Source organism: Rhipicephalus microplus, unplaced genomic scaffold, assembly GCF_043290135.1.
Source record: "Rhipicephalus microplus isolate Deutch F79 unplaced genomic scaffold, USDA_Rmic scaffold_56, whole genome shotgun sequence".
In the NCBI taxonomy this organism is placed as follows: Eukaryota; Metazoa; Arthropoda; class Arachnida; order Ixodida; family Ixodidae; genus Rhipicephalus; species Rhipicephalus microplus.
In genome coordinates, this window is record NW_027464629.1 from 566,111 (window position 1) to 589,493 (window position 23,383).

The 23,383-nt window shown below is 48.2% G+C and overlaps 1 protein-coding gene across 1 annotated transcript in view; it reads right to left on the reverse strand.

Moving 5' to 3' along the window:
- Positions 1-23,383, reverse strand: part of LOC142788368 (uncharacterized) — a 189,198-nt gene that overhangs the window by 59,837 nt on the left and 105,978 nt on the right. The gene's annotated exons all lie outside the window — the stretch shown is intronic.

Sequence of the window (23,383 nt, forward strand, 5' to 3'; positions counted from 1 at the left end):
AAGAGTGTGAAAAGCTAATTTTGGGCCTTTTAGACGCTATAACTAGTGCATAGTTGCTATCTGCTTGTGTCACAAGGATAGCATGGAATAACAAGGTACAGAAATAACAATAGAAGTACTTAAGTTAATGATATTTGGCTTTACAACCATGAAGCCCTGGTGGACAAGATGCCATTTTTTGTATACTGAAGAGGTGCTCAGAATACATTATCTTTTTTGCTCTTGTAACTGTGGTAAAGCTAAATGAGCAGGAAACAAATAAATGTACTCATTGAGAAATTCAGTACTGGAAGGGTTAAAACTTCACAATTAGAGGACTGGCTGCACGAAAACAGCTTCTGTTCCTGGAGGAGGCAAACTGCCCCACCATGGTAGTCTAATGTCTAAGGTACTCGGCTGCTGACCCGCAGGTTGCAAGATGTAGTCCCAGCTGTGGCAGCTGCATTTCTGACGGAGGCGGAAATATTGTAGGCCCGTTACTCAGATTTGGGTGCACGTTAAAGAACACCAGGTGGTCGAAGTTTCCGGAGCCCTCTACTACGGCGTCTATCATAATCATGCGGTGGATTTGGAACGTTGAACCCCACAAATCAATCAATGAAGCGGGTGTATTCTCTTCAACAAGATTTTTGTTGAGTTACAAGAGATCGGATCCAAAAGAGCTATATGCCAACCTTACTTAAGATAGCATTCATGTTTGTTGCTATCGGATGTATTGCCCTTGTGGCGAAACTGGTGTTTTAGGGCAATAGTGTTTGAGGTTGTGGTCCACCAAAACATTGTTGATGCATTTCCATCCCGCAAGTGATGTCGCAAAAATGAGCAGATAGCAATTGGATGATCCGATTGCAAACGAAAACGTTCCTTCAAGGGCAGCTGAACAGACTACCTCTGTCAGCAACAACAAGCGCCAGGGTTACGAACGCAATGTGACCCGCCGGAAGTAATGTGTACAACGCCATGCCACTTGTGCGGGGCTCTTATTGCTTAGTTGGCATTTTTCCAAAGGACTCTCGACGCGTCCTTCAATGACACCAGAAGCGTAGCTTGAGACACTGCGGGCGTCCAAACAGTGGAGCTTCGCCGTCCTCCTTAGTGTCTTTGCTCTTTTAAGCGTCTGTGGTGCAATTTTCTACACATTCCCATTCCGGACGGAGGCGTTCCGTTACATCGAGTCACTCGTGATTAGCCCATTTGAGCCATTGAGAATGTCGTGACGTGCTATGTCACGTAAACCCAATTCAGACGGAGGCTTTCGGCTCCATCAAGTGGCATGCGATTGGCCCATTTCAGTCGTGACAAATGCCGTGACGTTCTGTGTCACGTGAGCCAAGGTGTCACGTGTCTGTGGGCGGAGGCGATGGAACGGTCGAAAAAACGGTCCGAAACGAAACGGATGGAAACGGACGGTACTTTGACAACAGCGAGGGTCCCGTTGCAGTCTTGTACTTTGGGACCCTCTTCTGTATATTTTACTTCCTGTAACATACTTTATGACATGATAATAAACTGATTGATTGATTGAAACTGATTGATTAACAGGCATCGCTGCGGGCTTCATGCACTTACGCTGTGGCTCAAGCCTCCCTTCGTTGTCATAGCCATACATACATACATACATACATACATACATACATACAGACAGACAGACAGACAGACAGACAGACAGACAGGCAGGCAGGCAGGCAGGCAGATAGGCAGACAAACAGACAGACGGACAGACGACCCGACTGACAGACAGCAAGCCAGCCAGCCATACAAATAGACGGACGGATAGACGGAGAATTCCCGGTTTACCTACGAAACCCTTTCAACCTTTGCCCGTCATTATTCACTCAGTGGTAACTCTCTGTTACATTTTCTATGATAAAATGTTTTCTACCACCACCAGCACCGGGACCACCAGGGGAGCGCCGTCTCGTGTGGATGTGAAAACATCGGCTCCGCGTTCGAAAATATTTTTGGAGAGTTTTTTGTGCATTTGTGAGCGTCTTTTGGTGCCAGTCGACGCATAAAACCACATGGACTACATCGATACCAAGTATTTCGCTGTGGGTGAGCTTTTTGACTCTTTTTGGAGACTCTTCTGTTTGCCCATCTGCTCAGCTGAGCGCGCTAGGCTGAGGCTACGGCGGAGCGGCCGCCGGCCCTTCTCGGAAGGGTGTTTCAGCACTCAACGCACGGAATGTCTATGCAAGTCTTTGTCGATGGGGAGGATATCACTCCCGATAATCTTCAAGATTCTGGATGGTCTGTGGCTACCACTAAACGTAACCTTCGTGGAAAGCACACCCCCAGGACCGAGACGCAAGCAAGCGTCTCCATGCACGGCGACGCGTGGTCGCCTCAGCGCTCCCGGGCTGCGGCGAAGAAGCGTCTTATCGCTGCTTCTAGACTTCCTTACCTTCCAAGAGATCCCCATCGAGTCATCGTGAGACCTAGAAAAGGCCTGGACATGAGAACTGTGAGACAAATTAAGTTCGCGAAGGCACTCGCAGTGGCTGCAGCGCTCAGTGAGGAAGAAGTCACGGAAGACGTGGTATGCCCGAATATGATGCAGAACATTGCAGTTATAAGCACTGCAGCGGAGAGGAACGCCAGAGCGTATTCCAAGATCACCGCCATTACTCTCGGTACCGCCAGTTTTGATGTTAGTGCCTACCGAGCTGCCCCCGACGACACCTGCAAAGGTATCATCAGAGGTGTTGACGCCGACATCGGTCAAGAACAACTTTATTCTCTTATTCTACACTCAAGCAACCCGACTGCACTCCAAGTGAAAAGTATCAAGAATTCCACCCCGGTAATCATCCTCTTTGACGAACTAAAAGTGCCAAATTACGTCATAAGTGGAATTAGTTTGGTTCGCTGCCCCCTGTATCGTCGACAGACCGATGTCTGTTATGCCTGTGGAAAGCTAGGTCATCGAGCCGATGTTTGTCCCCATCCAGAGGAGGCCGTCTGTAGAGGGTGTGGTATGTCATCTCCTTCGGAGGATCACGTCTGCACTCCAGAATGCAAGTTGTGTGGGGGTCCACATCTCACGGCAGACAAGACGTGTAAGCATCGTTTTCAAGTTCCCTACATAGTCCGTCGACGAGGACGAGAGCGACGGATGCAATATACGATGGAATCCGCGGAACAAGACGCCGACGACTTGAACTTCACAGATAGTGGAGGAGACTTCCTATCGCTACGAGCCGCTGCAGGCGGCCGCGCTACGAATGAGCGCCCGAGCAGCAGCTGGCGCCCGCGTGACGTCAGCCAACAGCTACAACCACCGCGAGGGCGATCCCGTTCCAGAGGCAGAGCAAGGGGCCGTTCGAGATCCAGAGGACATTCTAGATCCAAGGGCCCTTCTAAGTCACGGGTGCCTACCATCCGCAATGGTGTGCAGCAAGGAAATCAGCACCAGACCTGGGCATCCAAGATCAAGGGCTCCCAACCACAGGTAAAGGGGGGTACCAATCCAGAGCAACACTCAGATATATATGCGCAGATGCAAAGGGAAAATGCTAACCTCAGGGCCATTGTCGAGCAACTCAGGGCTGCAATAGCCGACTTAAGGAAATCCCAGCAGGTTTCGTCTCCGTCTCCTACAAACACAGTTCCCTGTACAGAGGCCACATCGGATGCGAGTCACGATGAGGTACCCATGGAAGTCCATCCAGGAAAAAACCAACAAAAAGGAGAGCGCTAGCACAACCGGCCAATAATGAGGACAGAGATTTCAAAACAGAGGTCAAGGAAACCTTGAATGATATCAAAAATGCTCTCAGGGCGGCGGTCAAGTCGATTACTGTATTGGACAGCAGAGTAACAAAGATTGAGGCTGACCAAGTTAAAGCTTTACAATCAGTCGAGGCTACTCCAGCCGAAGTAATGCCTAAGGTCAGGATCGTGCAGAAGGTGGAAACCCGTAGCATCTCTCAGGAGAGAGCTTTTCAGGGTCTCAACAATGGCGGGACACCTTAAGGTTTCGTAATTTGGCAGTGGAAATGCTGGGGCTTCCAATCAAAAAAGGCAGCTCTCCAGCAGTATATTAAAGCCCAGCCAATTCGACCACATGTTATTATGCTTCAGGAGACGCTTACGGAAATAATGAGCCTGCCAGGCTACAGCCATCACATCACGAAACCTCCAGATGGCCGCGGTATCTGCACGTAAGTACACTTACATTGAGCACAATTTCTACATGGCAAATAGCAAGATTGAACACTCTCTTTCAGAAATTATACCTGGCAGCAACCTTAAAAATAGCATTTTCATACTCCACATATATAGCTCTCCAAAAGGCAGGCACCATCGCTTCACCTCATTGTTATCAAAAGCCGTTACGATCGCTAGGAAAGTGGACGCACCCATAGTTATAGCGAGAGATTTCAACGCACCCCATCAAGCTTGGGGCTACCCTCGCACCACTGCCAAGGGAGCCGAGCTCTGGCAAGCGGTATCGGATCTGAATCTTACTTTGGTCACTGACCCCACGTTTTCTACCCGCACTGGAAGTTCTTGCTCTAGGGATACTACCCCAGACCTCATCTTCGTCACAACCACGGGGGAGGTATCATGGTTAAACTTAGGAGAAAACTTGGGGAGTGACCATTGTATTTTGAGTACGACATTACAAATTTAAGCAAAGCCCCCTAAAGCTTTCAAATTTACAGATTGGAACTTCTTCCGTAAGATCAGAGCGAAGAGCGCAGAAGAGATTAATGACTCACCGCATTTCGACAAGTGGCTGTCTCAGCTGGTCGAAGACGTCAAGTCGGCCACCAAAACGATAGAGACTGATCTACCGGTCAATAAAATGGATAGTAGGCTTGCTCATCTTCTTGAGGCTAAAGCGCCCTCCTAGCTAGGTGGAAAGCACACCGTATGAATCAAAGACTGCGAAAACGCATCGCAAGTCTTAACCAAGAAATAACAACTTACTGTCAGACGCTGCAAAACAGCATTGGGACGAGATTCGCAACAAGGTGGATGGTCAAATGAAAGTTGGGGGAAAATGGAACCTCCTGAAACACGTGCTGCAGGAGACCAAATCTAAATCCAACCAGACGCGCTTGGTAGACTGAATACTTCACTCAGAAAGGAAGGTTAAATCGGACACGGAAATTACGAAGTGTCTGGCACAGAGATACCTCCCTTTGGACACAATGCGGCCTCCTTCTGGCTACGCGCAATACACGGGATCACCAGCCTTCGAATCGGACAAGCCCTTCCAGGAAGAAGAGGTCAGCACCATCTTAAACAATCCTAATGGGAACTCCAGTCCGGGCCCGGATGGCATTACAAACAAGACACTACGCAATTTAGACGATGACTCTGTCACCTACCTCACCAAAGAAATCAATCGCATTTGGGAGACGGGGACTTTCCCTGAGTAATGGAAGGGCATTGGTTATTCTCATACCTAAACCTGGCCGGAGTCCCAGTTTTAGCAACTTACGACCCATTTCACTGACGTCCTGTATAGGCAAGGTCGCCGAGCATGTCATCAACGATCGAATATCAAAGCACATAGAGAAGACTAACCTGTTTCCGTACAACATAATAGGTTTTAGACCACAATTATCTACTCAGGACGTCATGAAAATGCTGAAACATCACATCATAGATCAGGAGACAAAAGGCGTTAGAGCTATTCTTCTCGGTCTGGATCTTGAAAAGGCCTTTGACAATGTCTCGCACTCCCACATACTTGCCTCTATCTCTTCTTCAAACTTAGGAGCCAAGTTTCACAAGTTCACCAGCTCGTTCCTCAGGAATAGAAAAGCCACTATACAGCTTGGGGATCTCAAGTCTGAGCCCTACGATCTCGGCTCCTTCGGCACCCCGCAGGGCTAAGTCGTCTCCCCACTGCTTTTTAACATTGCAATGTGCGGCCTTGCTGCAAAGCTCTCAAACCAAGAGGGCATCAAGTTCACCATCTACGCGGACGACATCACCATATGGAGTGTCGGTGGCTCGGAGGGCTCTGTGGAGAGCTCTATTCAAGAGGCCGTAGACTGTGTTGAAGTCTACATAAATGAAATGGGCCTCAAGCTCTCGCAAGCAAAGTCCGAACTTCTCTTATATCGACCCACGATACGGGGACCCAAACCCAAAAACTGGCAACCACTGGCTGACATCGACATTAGGCTGCACACGCCATCGGGACAGCGTATTCCAAGGGTGGACTTCATACGCGTTCTGGGCATGATTATCGAGGCTAACGGACAGAACGGCCACACAATCGACCGTCTGACTTCTAAGGCGGAAGGGGTCATCCGACTAATCTCACGCATTTCCAACAGTCGGGGTGGTCTTCGAGAGCACAACCTCCTCAGACTATTCCATGCATTCTTGATGAGCCACACAATCTATGTCGCATTTATGCACATGTGGCAACTCCATGAAAGAAATAAATTGAAGATCCTCATAAGGAAAAGCATCAAGAAATTTCTTGGCATTCCTCTGCGCACAAGCACTGAGAACCTTATGAAACTTGGAGTCCACAACACGCTTGAAGAAGTTATCGAGGCTCAACAAACGGCACAGGTTGCCAGGCTTTCGATCACACCAGCTTCACACCAGCGGGGAGAAAGATTTTGATTGACACTGGAGTCAACCCCCTGACGCCCGAAGTGCAAAATACGCCATTCGAAGATTATATACGCTCTCGCATCAAAGTATGCCCCCTTCCTCGAAATATGCATCCACAGTACAACGCGGGCAGGCGTGTCACTCGAGCCTCCTCTCTTTTAGCTCAAGCTCACAAACAATCGTCTGTTTCATGCTTTGTTGATGCCGCCCAGTATGGCAGTATCCGTAGATACTAAGGTTCAGATTTTATCCTCGGCGTCGGTTCGAACCCCTTCTTCTTACAAAGCAGAACAGATGGCCATTGCACTAGCACTCCTTGATCCACAGAGGACTGATATTTATACGGACTCTAAATCCACTGCTAGGGCCTTCGATTCTGGTTTCGTTTGCAAGGAAGTTTTGAGAATTCTCGCTCACAAGGAACTCACCCACCACACAATTATTTGGTTCCCTGCTCACCTTGGCTTGAGGGTTGGAGGCCTTCCCAATGTCAACGAGCTAGCCCACTCCAAGGCGCGAGGCTCCACTTACCGCGCCGGGACTTGTGCTTCTCAGACAGAGGAGTCAGCCACCAGCCTTCATTTTAGGGACATTTTGACTACCTTCAACGAGATCACGAAGCATTATCAATTAGGCCGTAGGACATTTCCATTGCCACACGAAAAGTTGTCTAGGCCACGGGCAATCACTCTTCGCATGCTTCAGACTGGAACATACCCTAGCCTCGTAACCTATAGCCATTACTCCGATATTTCAGAACTTTGTCCAGACTGCCAGAATCGCAGTGATTTTAACCACATGCTCTGGAGGTGCCCCTCTTTAGTAAGAAAAAATGAAGAATTTTCTGAGAACTCCTTTCATTTAATTCTCACGAGTCCGGTTCTCATACAACAACTCAAGGCTGTCCAGAAGGCCCACGATGCGGCGGGGAGGCTGGGCCTCCCCGTCCCAACGTGGGAGCGGCCCGCGATCCTACCCCTATAAAACGAGGGTGGAATCCTTCAGAACCCCAATAAAAGTTTTTCATCCATCCATCCATCCACCAGCACCGTCATATTACGAGCGTGTTAGCCTCCCTTGCAGTGACACTGGGTGCGTTCGTCAGACACACAGGGCGCGTCACACATAGACGCTGGACACGTCTCAACGGCAGTTGTCCCTGCTCCTCGAGTGTCTAGGCGCCTTGTCAATGCCTGGATACTCCCTGCTTGACGTCGGCCCTCGCGACGCGCAACCCAATAGACCATTGGGGCCTCTCTCGTAACCGTGGATATGCTGTGATTTTTTAGGGGCGAAGCTTCTTAAAGCGTAACCCGTTCGTCCCTCGTCGTAGTACGAACATGCCTTACACTTTGACCTGCAAGGTGTTGCCGGTGGGAGATTTTTTCTTTGCGTTGTTGAACAATAAAATCGCAGCGTGCGCGTTAACTAACAGTCGAATTCTCCTCTCCCTCATTCCCCATTAGCAGCCATTGGCATGTACATTGAGCACTATCTGACAAGAAAGGGTTGCTACGTTATACTCGCTGGGCGTAACCTCTTTGGTTTTAGAAAGGTTTAGCGAGCGTCAAGCCGCAGCGCCATGAAAACAGTGACTGCGTCATACAACGTCATGGTATATACTAATACCATGAACTCGAGGTGGTTAAAGGTGGGAAGTAGACACGAAGCGCAAGCCGTAAGAAAGTGTACGTGTGCCACCTCTTGTTAAGCCCTTGGAATGTCCGCTTGATGGTGGTGCTTCTATATGCGAAATATATGATGAAAAGATGCCAGACGGTGGTACTTGGAGTTTTGACTAGATGGGCGAACGGACACACAGAGAGATGCATGGACGGGCGAACGGATGGCTACACGGACGGATAGAGGCAAGTGCAAGAACGGACGCAGGGGTGAATGCAGGGATGAACACAGGGTTGGACGCACGACCAGACAAACGCACGGACGGGTGGATGGGCGCATGGACGGTCACACAGACGGACGCGTGGACGGACGAAAGCCAGAAGGAATGGACGGATGGATGCTTCGCCCCACTCTCCCTCATTCACCCCCTAGATGTGCTGCCATTTTTTGTGTGTGCAGGCACGTCAAGCTTATCGCCTCCATTTCCCACATTGGCTGTTCGCTTACTCTCGTCGTCGCGACCGATGCGGACCACCCACTTCCCGACGTAACGAACAGAACGCCTCCATGTCAATTTGGAACGCGTATAAAATTGCACCACTGGCGTTGGCTGCTTCCTCGCCCATGTTTCGTGCATACGTTGTAAATTAAACCTTTTTTGAATGCAAATGCAGTTTTTAGTCACGCAGCTAGTGGTGTCGGTGTCGGCGCGCTGGCCGCTTTCTCTCACCCCTCTCACTTCCTCTCCAATTGCAGCAGCCAGCTGTGTGCGCACGCGCTTATCCTCGCGGCCTCGAGCAACCGGAGCAGATGCTGCGGGTGGAAGGTGGAGAGTGCGTGAAGAGGAGAAGTGCGCTCTAGCATGGGAGGGCACTCGCATCGCGGAATTTTGGTGGAGCTCCCGCGTGTGTGCAGAGAGTGTGAGATAGGGTAGGTGCAGTGCTTTGGCGCTTCTTTTCTCGACGTTCGTTTTCTCTCCTCCCTGCGCCCCACTCTCCTGTCCGCTCACTCGTACGTATATGTAAACGGAGTGAGCGCGCGCCTCACTCTATACCATTCGCTGGCTGATAAATTTGTAAAACAATAGTTATTGTACAAATCCAACTTTCCATAATTTAAGCCGTTAAACTTATTATGCCATCTACTGTCGGCGCAAGAAGTTCATTTGCGTTTTTACACGATTCCCTTCGTGGAGAGGGATTTTATTTTATTTTGGCTGAATCTTGTATTACGGCTGCCTGGATGCTTTCCTGCCCAGTCCGTTGGCTCTCGCAACACGCTACCCAAGGATGTCTGCGGCCTCTCGTAACAATAGGATCCCAGCGGTGGTATTGCAGTGAACCTTGCAGATATGTATGCGAGGTTTAACGTCCCGAAACTACCATAAGTTTCCGAGAGGTGCCATAATGAAGGGCTCCAGAAATTTCGACCGCATGGTGTTCTTTAACGTGTTCTCAAATCTGAGCCCACCAGCCTGCAGCATTTTCACCTCCGTCGAAAATGCAGCCGCCGCCGGCGGGATTTCATCCCATGACCAGTGGGTCAGCTGCCGAGTACCTTAGCCACTTAAGCTAGCTGAGACGTGTACCTTACAGTGGAGCAGTGACTGCAGCTACCTGAGTGTCGGACCTTCTCTCTGTAGAGATTTACCAGACTTTTAGAGATTGTAAGTTTGAAACTCGCAGTTTTCTTTGTGAATATTCTGCCCCTTTGCGTGATCGCACTATGTGATAGCTGATAAATGGCAGATAGCAAGAAAGATTCAGTGTCCAAGTTTGTGATGGATCTCAGTTCTCTACACAAGCCTGATTTGTTGTTCACTGTGCGCAGAATCTGTGTGTGAAGTGGATTACGCTATCAAGAAGCCGCAGATTATAGAAACGTTACTTCCCTTCGAAGCAGATGATAGCGAGCTTCTTGAACGCTGTCCATTTTTTAAAGAGTGCAGGAGGAACGATAATGGTGAAAAAGCTGCGCCAAGCAGCGCATAAACGACAATTTTCTTGTAAACGTAAAAATCTAGCCAAAATTATCGTTGACCGAGCAACACTGAATGTTGGCTGCATCAAGGACATGGTCACATCCATAATATTCAAATCCAGTGGAGTTCGATCACGGTGTAAATGTAGTTTGTTTCATTCATGGGGCTCTCATTGTTGTTATCACCGTGGTTTTCCCGCAAAATAGTAGCACCAGCATGAGTAACTGTTAAGTATTTACAACATGGGAGGGACCTTTGTCTTGCAGTAAACGTAGTCTGACTGATAATGATGATGATGATGATGACGATTTATTAATATTGTGAAAAGAAGTGACGGCGTAGTGGTTCAAGTATCAGCCTCGTGTGCAAGGGTTCGTGATTCGAATCGCAGTGCTGCGCAGTTCTAAACCAGATAAAAAAATCCACGTGGGAATTGAACTGCTTTAGGAGGCCTTGGGTACCGTCTCACCGATGATCACCATCGGTAACGTATTCCCATACCAGAGGATACCCCCCCCCCTCTGGTGCAGTATATGGCCACTACCTCCCCAATGCATACACCAATTAACTCACGGCCCGCAGTCGCCAGCGGCTGTGACACAACGGACCACGGTGGCGGTCAGATCTGCAATGCAGCAGAAGATGCTAAGAATCTCTGGGTCCGGACAGGCCACTATCGGAACTTGCGCTTGACAACGTTTCACTAGAACCTTATCTATAGAGGAAAGTATAGCTGTCCTATTCGAGGAGTTAGAGGGTGTTAAATGAGACGTAATTGGAAATTGAACTTGGCAACGTTTAACGCTAGAACCTTATCTAGTGAGGGAAGTCTAGCTGTACTATTCGAGGAGCTAGAGGGTGTTAAATGGGATATAATAGGGCTCAGTGAGGTTAGGAGGACAGATGAGGCCTATACTGTGCTACAGAATGGGCACGTCCTTTGCTATCGAGGCTTGCCAGACAGAAGAGAACAGGGAGTGGGGTTCCTAATTCACAGAAACATAACTGGCAACATAGAGGAATACTATAGCATTAATGAAAGGGTGGTAGGTATTGTAATTAAACTGAATAAAAGATACAAGGTAAAGGTAGTACAGGCTTACGCGCCTACATCCAGCCATGATGGCGCTTCAGTTGAAAGCTTCAATGAAGACGTGGAATCGGTCATGAGTAAGGTAAAAACACAGTATACTATAGTGATGGGTGACTTTAATGCAAAGAGAGGGAAGAAGCAGGCTGGAGACCAGGCAGTGGAAATTATGGCATCGGCACTAGAAACGCCAGAGGAGAGCTCCTAGTAGAATTCGCAGAACGTAATAATTTGCGGATTTTGAGTACCTTCTACCAAAAACGAGAAAACCACAAGTGGACATGGAGGAGCCCTAAAGGCGAAAATAAGAACGAAATAAATTTTATAATGACTGCACACCCAGGAATCGTGCCGGATGTGGAAGTGGTTGGCAAGGTACGATGCAGTGACCACAAAATGGTACGGTCTTGATTTCGCCTAGACTTGAAGAAGGAACGACAGAAACTGATACGCAAGAAGCCAATCAATGAGCTAGCACTGAGAGGGAAAGTACAGGAATTCAGAGTGTCGCTGAAGAACAGGTACTCGGCTCTTAGTGAGGAAACCAACCTCAGCGTAGATACAATGAATGATAATCTGACGAGTATCATTACGGAGTGTGCAGTGGAAGTTGGAGGCAGGGTAGTTAGACAGGACACTCGCAAGCTTTCCCAGGAAACGAAGAACCTAATTAAGAAGCGTCAAATCATGAAAGTGTCAAGTACAACAGACAAAATAGAACTGGCACAGCTTTTGAAGTTGATTAATGGACGTAAAGTATGTGATGTAAGAAGGTATAACATGGAGAGAATTGAACACGCTCTGAAAAATGGAGGAAGCGTCAGAGCAATGAAGAGGAAACTTGGGATAGGCAAAAGTCGGATGTATGCACTAAGGGACAAAGAAGGCTAAATAACTACCAATATGGATAGGATAGTTAAAATAGCGGAGGAGTTTTACAGAGATATGTACAGTAGCCGAGACAACCACGACCTTAATACTCTAAGAACTAGCAGTAACCCACATGACACCCCACCAGTAATGATAGAAGAACTCAGAAAACCTTTGGAGAGTATGCAAAGAGGCAAAGCTGCTGGTGAGGATCAGGTAACATCAGATCTGCTGAAAGATGGAGGACAGATTATGTTAGAAAAACTAGCCACCCTGTTTACGAGGTGTCTCCTGACGGGAAGGGTACCAGAGTCTTGGAAGAACGCTAACATCATCTTAATACATAAGAAAGGAGATGACAACGACTTGAAGAATTACAGGCCGATCAGCTTGCTCTCTGTAGTATACAAGCTATTTACAAAGGTGATTGCTAACAGAGTAAAGAAAACATTAGAATTCAATCAACCAAAGGAACAAGCAGGATTTCGAACAGGCTACTCAACAATTGACCACATTCATATTATCAATCAGGTAATAGAGAAATGCTCAGAGTATAACCAACCACTATACATAGCCTTCATAGATTACGAGAAGGTGTTTGATTCAGTAGAAATATCAGCTGTCATGCAGACACTGCAGAATCAGGGCGTAGATGAAGTATATATAAACATTCTGGAAGAAATCTACATGGGATCAACTGCTACCATAGTACTCCATAAAGAAAGCAACAGAAAACCAATCAAGAAGGGTGTAAGGCAGGGGGACACAATCTCCCCAATGCTATTTACCGCGTGCTTAAAGGAGGTTTGCTGAAGCCTAGAATGGGAACAGTTAGGGATAAGAGTTAATGGAGAATACCTTAGTAACCTGCGCTTCGCCGATGACATTGCATTGCTGAGTAACTCAGGGGACGAATTGCAACTCATGATTACGGAGTTAGACAAGGAGAGCAGAAAGGTGGGTCTTAAAATTAATCTGCAGAATACGAAAGTAATGTACAACAACCTCAGAAAGGAGCAGCACTTCGAGATAGGTAATAGTGCACTTGAAGTTGTAGAAGACTATGTCTACTTAGGGCAGGTAATAACCGCAGAGTCTAACCACGAGATTGAAGTAACTAGAAGAATAAGAATGGAGTGGAGCACATTCGGCAAGCACTCTCAAATTATGACAGGTAGATTGCCACTATCCCTCAAGAGGAAGGTATATAACAGCTGTATCTTGCCGGTACTTAGCTACAGAGCAGAAACCTGGAGACTTACAAAGAGGGTTTAGCTTAAATTGAGGATGACGCAGCGAGCAATGCAAAGAAAAATGGTAGGTGTAACCTTAAGAGACAAGAAGAGAGCAGAGTGGATTAGGGGACAAACGGGGTTAAGGATATCATAGTTGAAATAAAGAAGAGGAAATGGACATGTGCCGGGCATGTAGCGCGTAGACAGGATAACCGCTGGTCATTAAGGGTAACGAACTGGATTCCCAGAGAAGGGAAGCGGGATAGGGGGAGAGAGAAGGTTAGGTGGGCAGATGAGATTAAGAAGTTTGCCGGTATAAACTGACAGCAGCAAGCACAGGACTGGGTTAACTGGCGGAACATGGGAGAAGCCTTTGTCCTGCAGTGGACGTAGTCAGGCTGATGATGATGATGATGAAGATGAATTGGGCTGAGCGAGATTAAGAGAACAGATGAGACCTATACAGTGCTACCGAATGGGCACGTTCTTTGCTGTCTTGACTTGGCTGACAGAAAAGATCTGCGCGCGGGGATTATTATCCACAAAATATAGCTAGTAACATAGAGGAATACTATACCAATAATGACAGGGTGGTACGTATCGTAATGAACTCAACAAGAGACACAAGGTGAAGGTGGTACAACCTTACGCGCCTGCATGCAGCCATGATGCCGTGTTATTTGAAAGCTTTCACGAAGACATGGAATCGGCAATGATGAAGGTAAAAACACAGTATACTATACTGATGGGCGACTTCAATGGCAATGTTCGGAAGAAGCATGCTGGAGACCAAGCAGTAGGAGACTATAGCATCGGTACTCGAAATGCCAGAGGGGAGCTGTTAGTGTAATTCGCAGATCGCAATAACTTAGGAATTCTAAATACCTTCTACCGTAACCCAGTGAATTGTAAGTGAACATGGAGGAGCCCTAATGGTGAAAATAAGAACGAAATAGACTTTATGCTGAGTTCACCCCCAGGCATAATGCAGGATGTGGAAGTGCTTGGCAAGGTACGATGCAGAGACCATAGAATAGTACGGTCTCGAATTCACTTAGGCTTGAAGAAAAAAACGCCAAGAACTGATACGAAAGAAGCCGCTCAATGAGCTAGCACTGAGAGAAAAAGTACAGGAGTTCAGAGTCTCACTTCAGAACAGATACTCTGCTCTTATCGAGAAAACAAGCCTTAGCGTTGATGCCATGGATGATAATCTGTCAAGTACCATAATGAAGTGTGCAGTGAAAGTTGGAGGTACGGTAGTGAGACAGGATATTGCCAAGCTGTACCAGGAGACGAAGGGCCTCATTAAGAAGCGTCAGAGCATGAAAGCAACCAATACAGCGGACGAAATGGAATTGGCAAAACTTTCAAAGTTGAGTAATAAGCGTAAGTTATCCGATTTAGCAAAGTATATCATGGTGAAAATTGAACACGTTCTTAAGAACTGAGGAAGAGTCAAAGCATTGAAGAAGAAACTTCGGCTAAGCAAAAACCAGATGTATGCACTAGGAGACAAGGAAGGAAAATACTAATATGGATAGGGTAGTTGAAATAGCGGAATGGTTTTACGGAGATCTGCACAGTATCCGAGACAACCATGACCTTAATATAAGACCTAGCAGAACCCCCGATAACATTCCATCAGTAATGATAGAAGAGGTCAGAAAAGCCTTGAAATAAATTCAGAGAGGTCAAGCTGCTGGCGAGGAGCAATCAACATCAGATCTGCTGAAAAACGGAGGACAGATTCTGTTAGACAAACTAGCGACCTTGTTTATGAAGTGTCTCCTGACAGGAAGGGTACCAGAATCGTAGAAGAATGCTAACGTCGTCTTAATACATAAGAAAGTAGATGTCGAGGACTTGAAGAACTACAGGCCGATCAGCTTGCTCTCTGTCGCAAACAAGATATTGTTGCGTGACAAAACGCTGGACACTAGGCTTTTCAAGATATATTTACTCAACGCCAACGTGCAAGCCAAGATGGAGAACAAGAGTGTGCCCCACACCAAAATCTAGCCGTCTTCCTAGGCGGCTATCTCACTTCTTAAGTGGCGCATTGTCTAATAACATACCCCCTGGGTGCTAAAGAACCATCTCGATGCTTTCTGTGATGTTGCCGAGTGGTAAACTTCAGGCGGGACGCGTGAACAATGTCTGTAGACAGCAAAGCGGAGGCGGAGGAAGACTCGAGCGGGGCTATCTCGTAGGCCACAACTGTCACCTGGCGCAATACGCAGGAGGTTCCCGAGCACCGGGAAAGTAGGTTTTTTGAAAAGCCAACGTGCATAATCGGGTTCCACAATAGCACAAGAGAACCCGGAGTAAAGAAAACTTGGCAATGATGCGAGTTGTAACGCTGCCGCTGGTGATCTTGTGATGCTAAAAGGTGCCGGCGAGCACGCTCTCATGCTTTGTGAGCTCTGGTGATAGCATCACGGGTGTATTCAGTCATCATGTCAAGGACTGTCGGAAAGATGGTGTCAAAAGGCGAATTAGTATTTCGGGCAAAAACGAAATAAAAAGATGAAAAACCAGCTGCATCCTAGAATGATGCGTTATAAGCAAACGTAACGAAGGGGAATGCAACGTCCCAGTCCTGGTGGTCAGACGATACGGACAAAGGGAGCATATCAGTTAAAGTCCGGTTGAATCGTCTAGTCAATACGTTAATTTGCTGGTGGTAGGCTGTCGCAAACTTATGTTTATCTCGCAGGAGCGAAGCAGGTCGTCTACTCGGGAAAGGAAATAGCGCCCACGATCTGTGAGGAGTTTGCGTGGTGCGCCATGATGAAGTATGACGTCGTGAACGAGAAAAATGGTGACGGCCGTGGCACAGCTGGTTGGTAGAGCCCGTGTAATGGCGTATCGGGCGGGGTAATCTGTCACGACAGCTGTTCACTTATTCCCAAAATTGGGCGCAGGGGAAAGCTTAGGAGAAGGTCAAACCAAAGTCGAACAAAGGGACCAAAGGGAACGTCAAGTGGTTGAAGGAACCCGGCAGGAATATAGATTGTTTTTTCCGGCGTTGAGGCGGCGTAGCTGGGGACCGATCAATGGACTGGGCCAGTAAAATCGACGTTGTGCATGACCATACGTTCGAAATAGTCCGAGGTGATAGGCAGTGAACGCATCACGCTCGCACGTAAATGGGAAGGTACCACAAGGAACAGTTCGTGTCCATCAGGGTGGACGCTGTAATGGTACAATGTACCAGCCTTAAGCGCGAATAATCGAGTAGATGGATCGGGCGCCGCAGAATGAAGCTTCTCGATGATGTTACGTAAAACGGGATCTCGGTGCTGTTCCTCACGAATGTTGCTTAATGCGGAAAGAGACAGCACACATGGCGCTCCATTGAACGCCTCAGGTGGGTACACTAGATTCTGAGATAAGCAGTCAGTGTCGTGGTGTAAACGGCCAGATTTGTAGGACACTGAGTAGTTACTTTTGGAGCCGTATAGTGCCCATCGACCAAGGTGCCTAGTGGAGTCCTTCAAGGACGAGAGCCAGCAAACTGCGTGGTGAGCAGTTGTGACGGTGAAATGTCGACCTTGTATATTGGGCCGAAATTTAGCTACCACTCAAACGAGAGCACAGCATTCCCTTGTGATTAAGTAGTTGCTTTCCGCCTGCGAGAGGAGACGGCTGGCATAGGCGATATTGCAGGCGCAACCAATACGATGCTGGACCAAAAGCAGCACTAATTTTGTGGCCACTGGCACCGATGTGAACTTCTGTAGGGGCGGCAACGTTGAAACTGGTCAGAACAGATGGTTTAGTTTGCAATTTGATAAGTATAGAGAGCGCTGTAGGCTACGCAGCGCCCCAAGTGAATAAGACATCTTTTTTCAGTAACTGTGTGAGAGGACGGGTGACTTCCGCAAAGTTGTTCACAAAACGTCGAAAGTACGAGCACAGACCGAGAAAGCTGCGTACTTCCTTAGTGCAGGTCAGAACGGGGAAGTTCTGCACGGCTCGCACTTTATCGGGATCAGGGCGTACACCGGAGGAGTCGAAAAATGGCTCAACATGGTTAGTTGTTTGCATCCGAAGTGACATTTTGACGAATTTAGTTAAAGACCCCCATTGCGACAAACAGCCAGTGCTGAGGAAAAGTGGTCGAGGTGGGTCTCAAAGGTCGGAGAAAAGACAATAACGTCGTCAAGATAACGCAGACAAATTGACCATTTGGACCCACACAAAAGAGCCCCGCGGTGGTGGTCTAGTTGCTAAGATACTCGGCTGCTGACCCGCAGGTCACGGGATTAAATTCCGGCTGCGGCGGCTGCAATTCCGATGGAAGCGGAAATGTTGTATGTCCCTGTGCTAAGAATTGGTTCAAGTTAAAGAACCCCAGGTGGTCAGAATTTCCGGAGCCCTCCACTACGGCGTCTCTCATAATCATATTTTGGTTTTGAGACGTTCAACCTTCCAAATCAATCGAAACCCACACAAAAGAGAGTCCATCATCTGCTCGAAGGTGATTGGAGCGTTGTATAACCCGAGGGCTTGATCCTAAACTAATAGAGACGATCGGGGGTGACAAAAGCTGTCTTTTCTCGGTTCATGTCATCAGCGATTTGCCAGTACCCTGATCTTAGATCAATAGAAAAAAAATACTTAGCACCGTGAAGACAATCCAGGGCGTCATCTACAAGCGGTAGCGGGTAGGCGTCTTTTTTTAGTGATCTTGTTCAGATGTCAGTAGTAAACACAGAATTGCCTAGTGTTACTTCTTTTTGAAAAGAACTACAGAAGAATCCCATGGACTATATGATGGCTCAATTATGTCTTTGGCGAGCATTTTATTGAGTTCTGCTTGATATACGTGACGCTTGGTTGGAGATACACTGTATGGCCGTCGATGTACAGGGGAGGCATTGCCGGTGTCGATGCGGTGTTTTACAGCACTGGACCTAGCGGATGATCACAAAAGTCAAATACGTTCCAGTATGACTCGAGCACGTGAAGGAGTGCGTCAGCTTGGTGTGGCGAAAGGTCTGACGCGATCATTTTTTTAACGTCCGGAGACGGGCTTGCTGGCGAAGATCTAGCATGCGTGTAGCTGGAGTATCCAGCATCGTTGGAAGACACAGTTGAGATGACGCATTCGTCAGAGGGAGTCATCATGGAGAGGTAAATTCTAGGTGTGAGCACTTGTGGACACAGAGCAAAGTTGAGCACAGGAATGCAGGTGCGGTATGCTCGTAACTGAATAACAGTTTGTGTTAAGGTAACACTGTGAGTCTAGAGAATGGGTGTCATGGGCGCGAGGACGTAGTCGCCATCAGATACAGGTGGCGAAGGCGTTACGGTGATGCAGGTCACAGTTTGCGGTGACAAACGGACATGTTCAGCACAGCCCATACGAGCTTCGGGTGAACTGGGCGGATCAATCAGACACGGTAGGTCAAGTTGCACATTACCAGCTGAGCAGCATATGAGGGCGGAATGAGCGGACAAAAAGTCAAGACCGAGGATCACATCATTGCTCTGGTGAGAGAGAACAGTGAAGAGAACTGAAGTTTGACGGCCGACAATAGTAACTCGTGCAGTACAGACGCCAATAACAGGAGCCGTACCACCATCAGCAACACAAACACTGCGTGAAGGGGCTGGAGTAAGGACTTTCTTCAAGTGGTCACGAATGTGCAGGCTCATCACAAAAATATGGGCATCCTTGTGTACCAAAGCCTTAACAGATAAACCGCCCACTTGAACATCGATCAGGTTATGATTGGTCGGGAGCTTCAACAGAGGAATCGGAGAGCAAGTCGTATCACTAGTGTCACCTCCAGGAGCTGCAGCCATTAGTTTTTCAATGAAAACCACTGGGTAGAGGACGGGGACGGTGAACGAGGTAGTGGTAGACACCGAGAACATCTACGTCGCGGCGAAGGTGCGTGACTGTACTGGGCAGTGGTCGTATTGGTTGGGTCGCAATTAGGTGAGCCATCAGGGTGGGGTGGTTTCTGTTCATAAAGATGAGCCGGTGAGTGGAGGTTGGGGAAGCTTGAGTTTTTCCGATGCGGTTAGGTCCGCGTGCTTTGGCTCGACGCAAAATGTGTTCACTTTGAAAGCGAATCGGCCTGTTGTCAGGCATTTGGGTCATGTTTACGTGCAGCAGGGTGGGGATAATGTTGTGGGTGGTTCGAAGTAGTCTAACTTACAGCGTCGGGACTGTGCACAGAACAGACCGCGTGAATACCCACGTCGGCTAGCTCTTGGCAAACAACTGTCTGTATTAGCGATATGGTCGGCGGAGATTCACTCGGTGCCAGTACTCTCAAGGGTGCGGGTGATATGGCTTCGATTTCATGGCGTACGATTCTCGTGATGTCACCGGAGTGTGAATTTGGCTGGGTCACTCCACGGAAATTCCAGTGTTGGAAAGGCGCGTATAGTGGTGGGCAGCATGATGGCTTTTAGCCTCTTGAAAGCGTTGGCACTCCAAGATGACATCCTGAACGGTTGAACAGCATTTGCACACAAAGAGGTTAAATGCATCGTCTGCGTTACCCGTGAGCACGTGCACTACCAAGTGGGCTTGGGCGATGGTTGGGTCAACTTTACGGGAAAGGGTCAGCAAATCTTGTATATACGCCAGGTAAGACTCCGTGGGCGTCTGAACACGTGTGACAAGTTGTTTTCTAGCGGCCTGTTTGCAGCCGGCAGATTGACCAAACAACTCGCGTACCTTGGTCTTGCATACGCCTCAGCTCGTGATCGCGTCCACATTGCTATTACACCAAGCTTTCACTGTTGCTGGCCAATAAAAAATGATGCTTGCCAGCATCAAGGTTGGTTGCCACTTGTGATTTTCGCTGATGAGCTCGTAGAGTGTGAGTCGCTCATCCACGTCCTTGCCGTCTGTTCCGAAAAAGTTGGCCGGATCGTGGGGTAGAGCGGCCAAGACAAAAACAGGGGATGTCAACGCCGTTGATGCATCGGGCGCGGCAATTGAAGAAGCGTCGCTGCCAGTGGACATGTTGGTAGCAGCGACTAGGCGTCCGTTACGTAACTACGTTGTGCGTAGTAACCCAGCACCTTCCACCAAATGTTACTTGCTGGCACACGGAAAACTAGGCGTTTTAGGATGTATACATATACAGCGCTAATGCGCAAGCTAAGATGGAAGGAAAGAAAGAAGGGCCTGCAAACTGTGGCACACACGCACGCTGGCGGAGAACAACAGTGCGCCCTTTACCAAATTTACGTCATCTTCCTCGGCACCCTTCTCACTGCTTAAGTGGGACATTGTCTCATAGCAATATCTACAAAAGTAATTGCTAACAGAATTAAGAAAACATTAAAATTCAAACAACTGAAAGAACAAGCAGAATTTTGAACAGGCTACTCAACACTCGTCCACATTCATACTATGACTCAGGTAATAGAGAAATGCTCAGAATACAGCCGACCACCATACATAGTCTTCATGGATTACGAGAGGGCGCTCGATTCAGTAGAAATATTGGCAGTCATGCAGACACTGCAAAATCAGAGCGTCGACGAAGCATATAGTAACGTACAAGAGCCCCTCGCACGAACACAGTCCAACACAACACTGTCTTTGTTCTTTTTTCCCGGCCTAGCCCTCACGCACCGGTCAACCCGTTGCAATGATCCACTACATTCGCCGCCCCCTCTCCCCTGGAGTCTGAGCCAGAAGACGAAGAGGCGTGAACACAGAAATCACGTGGCAAAATTTCAACTGGCTTGCATGAGCGAGAAAAAACAGTTTCGGCTTTTGGTATCCAGTTCAGGAATAACTTTCAGACAGAACGTAACAGAGCCTAGGGCTTTAACCACGCGAAATGGGCCGGTATACCAGGAAACATTATTCTCTAAATGCTGTGGAACACGCTGGGTGCGTCGAACCAGCGCTAGGTCTCCTGGTTTAAAAGGGGTGTGCTACTCGTGGGAAGGCAAGCGGAATTTTGCCTGACGATGCGCTACGGCCAGGTGCGCTCTAAAGCGAGCCTTCCAAAGAAGCTCCGAACTACTGGTGTCATCGAGACTGTTTTGTGTTGTTTTGTTCAAACCAAAGAAGCTCTCTTGCAGAAGCCTTGGCGTCCTTCCATAGACAAGCTTGAACGGTGACTCCCGTGTGATTTCCTGCTGTGACGTATCGAGGGCGGAGACAGCTGCGGCGACGTATTCGTCCCAGCTGTTATGACTTGGACTCACGTATGATGACAGTATGTCTTTTATGGTACGATTTGTACGTTCCCCCAAATTGTTTTTTGTGGGTGCTGAGGAGTGACCGCTGCATGCCGAATTTCGTGGTCGTTTAGTAGTTTTCTGAATGCGTGGAACGTGAAGGCTGTGTCACGGTCAGTGATGAGCAATCGTGGCGTGCCGTGTTGAAAAATAACGAACTCGTTGATGAACGTGAGGACATGCAGAGTCGAAGAGCCAGGGACGGCCCTGACTTCGGTTTACTTTGTGAGGTAGCCCATGGCAACAATGAGGAACTTGTTGCCGCGCGGCGTACGTGGAAATGGTCCCATACGATCAAGCCCCCGAATCTCAAAAGGTGTTTTCGGAGAAGGGCTGAGTTGTATGGGGACCGGTTGCAGATTTCTGGTGGCCTTCCGTGCTTGAGAGACTGTGCACGACAAAACGTAGCGGGAAATGTCACTGTGCATGTGCCGCCACCAAAACCTCTCTTTGATGCGTGCCAGCGTCTTGTGCAGCCCGAAGTGAATGGCAGTCGGAGCGACTTGGCACATGAATTGCGCCAATTTTCGCATGGCTACTGGCACAACACGCACGCATGACCCATCCCGATAATTCCGGTAATAAAGAATTCCCTCTCGTAATACCACGCAGAAAGACTTTCACGACGACACTTCGGAGTGCGTACTTCCCCGGATCGTCTTCAGGTTATATCGACAATTTCTTCGTCTTGTAGCTGTGTAGTTCGTAAATCAAGCACTGCAGAGGCAGGGGAGATGTCGCGGAAAGCTGTCGGGTGGTGAGAAAGGTACTGAGCGTCTTGATGGCGAGAGCCGCTGCGATGAACAGTGGAAAAGTTGTAATCTTGCAGTTTAAGAGCCCACTTGGGGAACTTTGCATTTAGGTCTTTTTTTTTGTTCGAAGCTAGCGAAAGGTGACGTCGGTAACGATCGTGAAGCTTTCACCATAAACGTACGGACGAAATTATTCGACTGCCCAAACTATCGCCGAGCACTCAAGTTCAGAGGCCTGGTATCGGCTCTCTGGTTCACTTAGCCGGCGGCTAGCATAAGCGACCGGTTAACTTGCAAGAGAAAAGCTCCAACGCCAAGATCACTGGCATTGGTGCGTAGAATAACCGGTGCATTCTCGTCTTAGTGCGCGAGGGTCGGTGGTGCTCGAAGGGCAGTCTTGAGGTCGCGGAAGGCAGCTTCTTGGTCGAGTCCCTATGTTCAGTGAACTTCTTTCTTCAGTAGCTCGTTGAGATGTACCGCGGGAGAAGCGAAGTCAGGGACAGAGCGACTGAATATGAAGTGAATTCGAAGAAACTTTTAGGCTGCGTAGCCATGGTGGGAGGCGGAATACAGGCAATGGGTTGGAGCTTCGTGGGATCAGGGCTGATGCCTGTGGCACTGACTACGTGCCCCAAGTAACTTACTTCCCAAAGCCTAAAAAAGCACTTGGAATGTATAATGCAAATTAGAACGTCTTGGAGAACACGCAAGAATATTTCCAAACGCATGAGGTGAACCGGAAACGAGAGCGATTAGACAGTTATGTCGTCTAAACAAACGAAAGCCATCGACCACTTGAGATGCTTCAAGGGTGGTAGAGATACCGAGGATGGTGCCTGACGACACGCACAGAATATTGTCGGACAGGTTGAAAACAAGCACTGCAAATATTTTGCTGAAACAGTGATGGAGGGCCCGTGGCATTGCGAATGCGTCTCCAGGCCAGGAACAAACGGTACTTTTTACAAGAATGTCCTTGTCACCAAATGACTTTTCGGGGCTGTAAACAGGAACC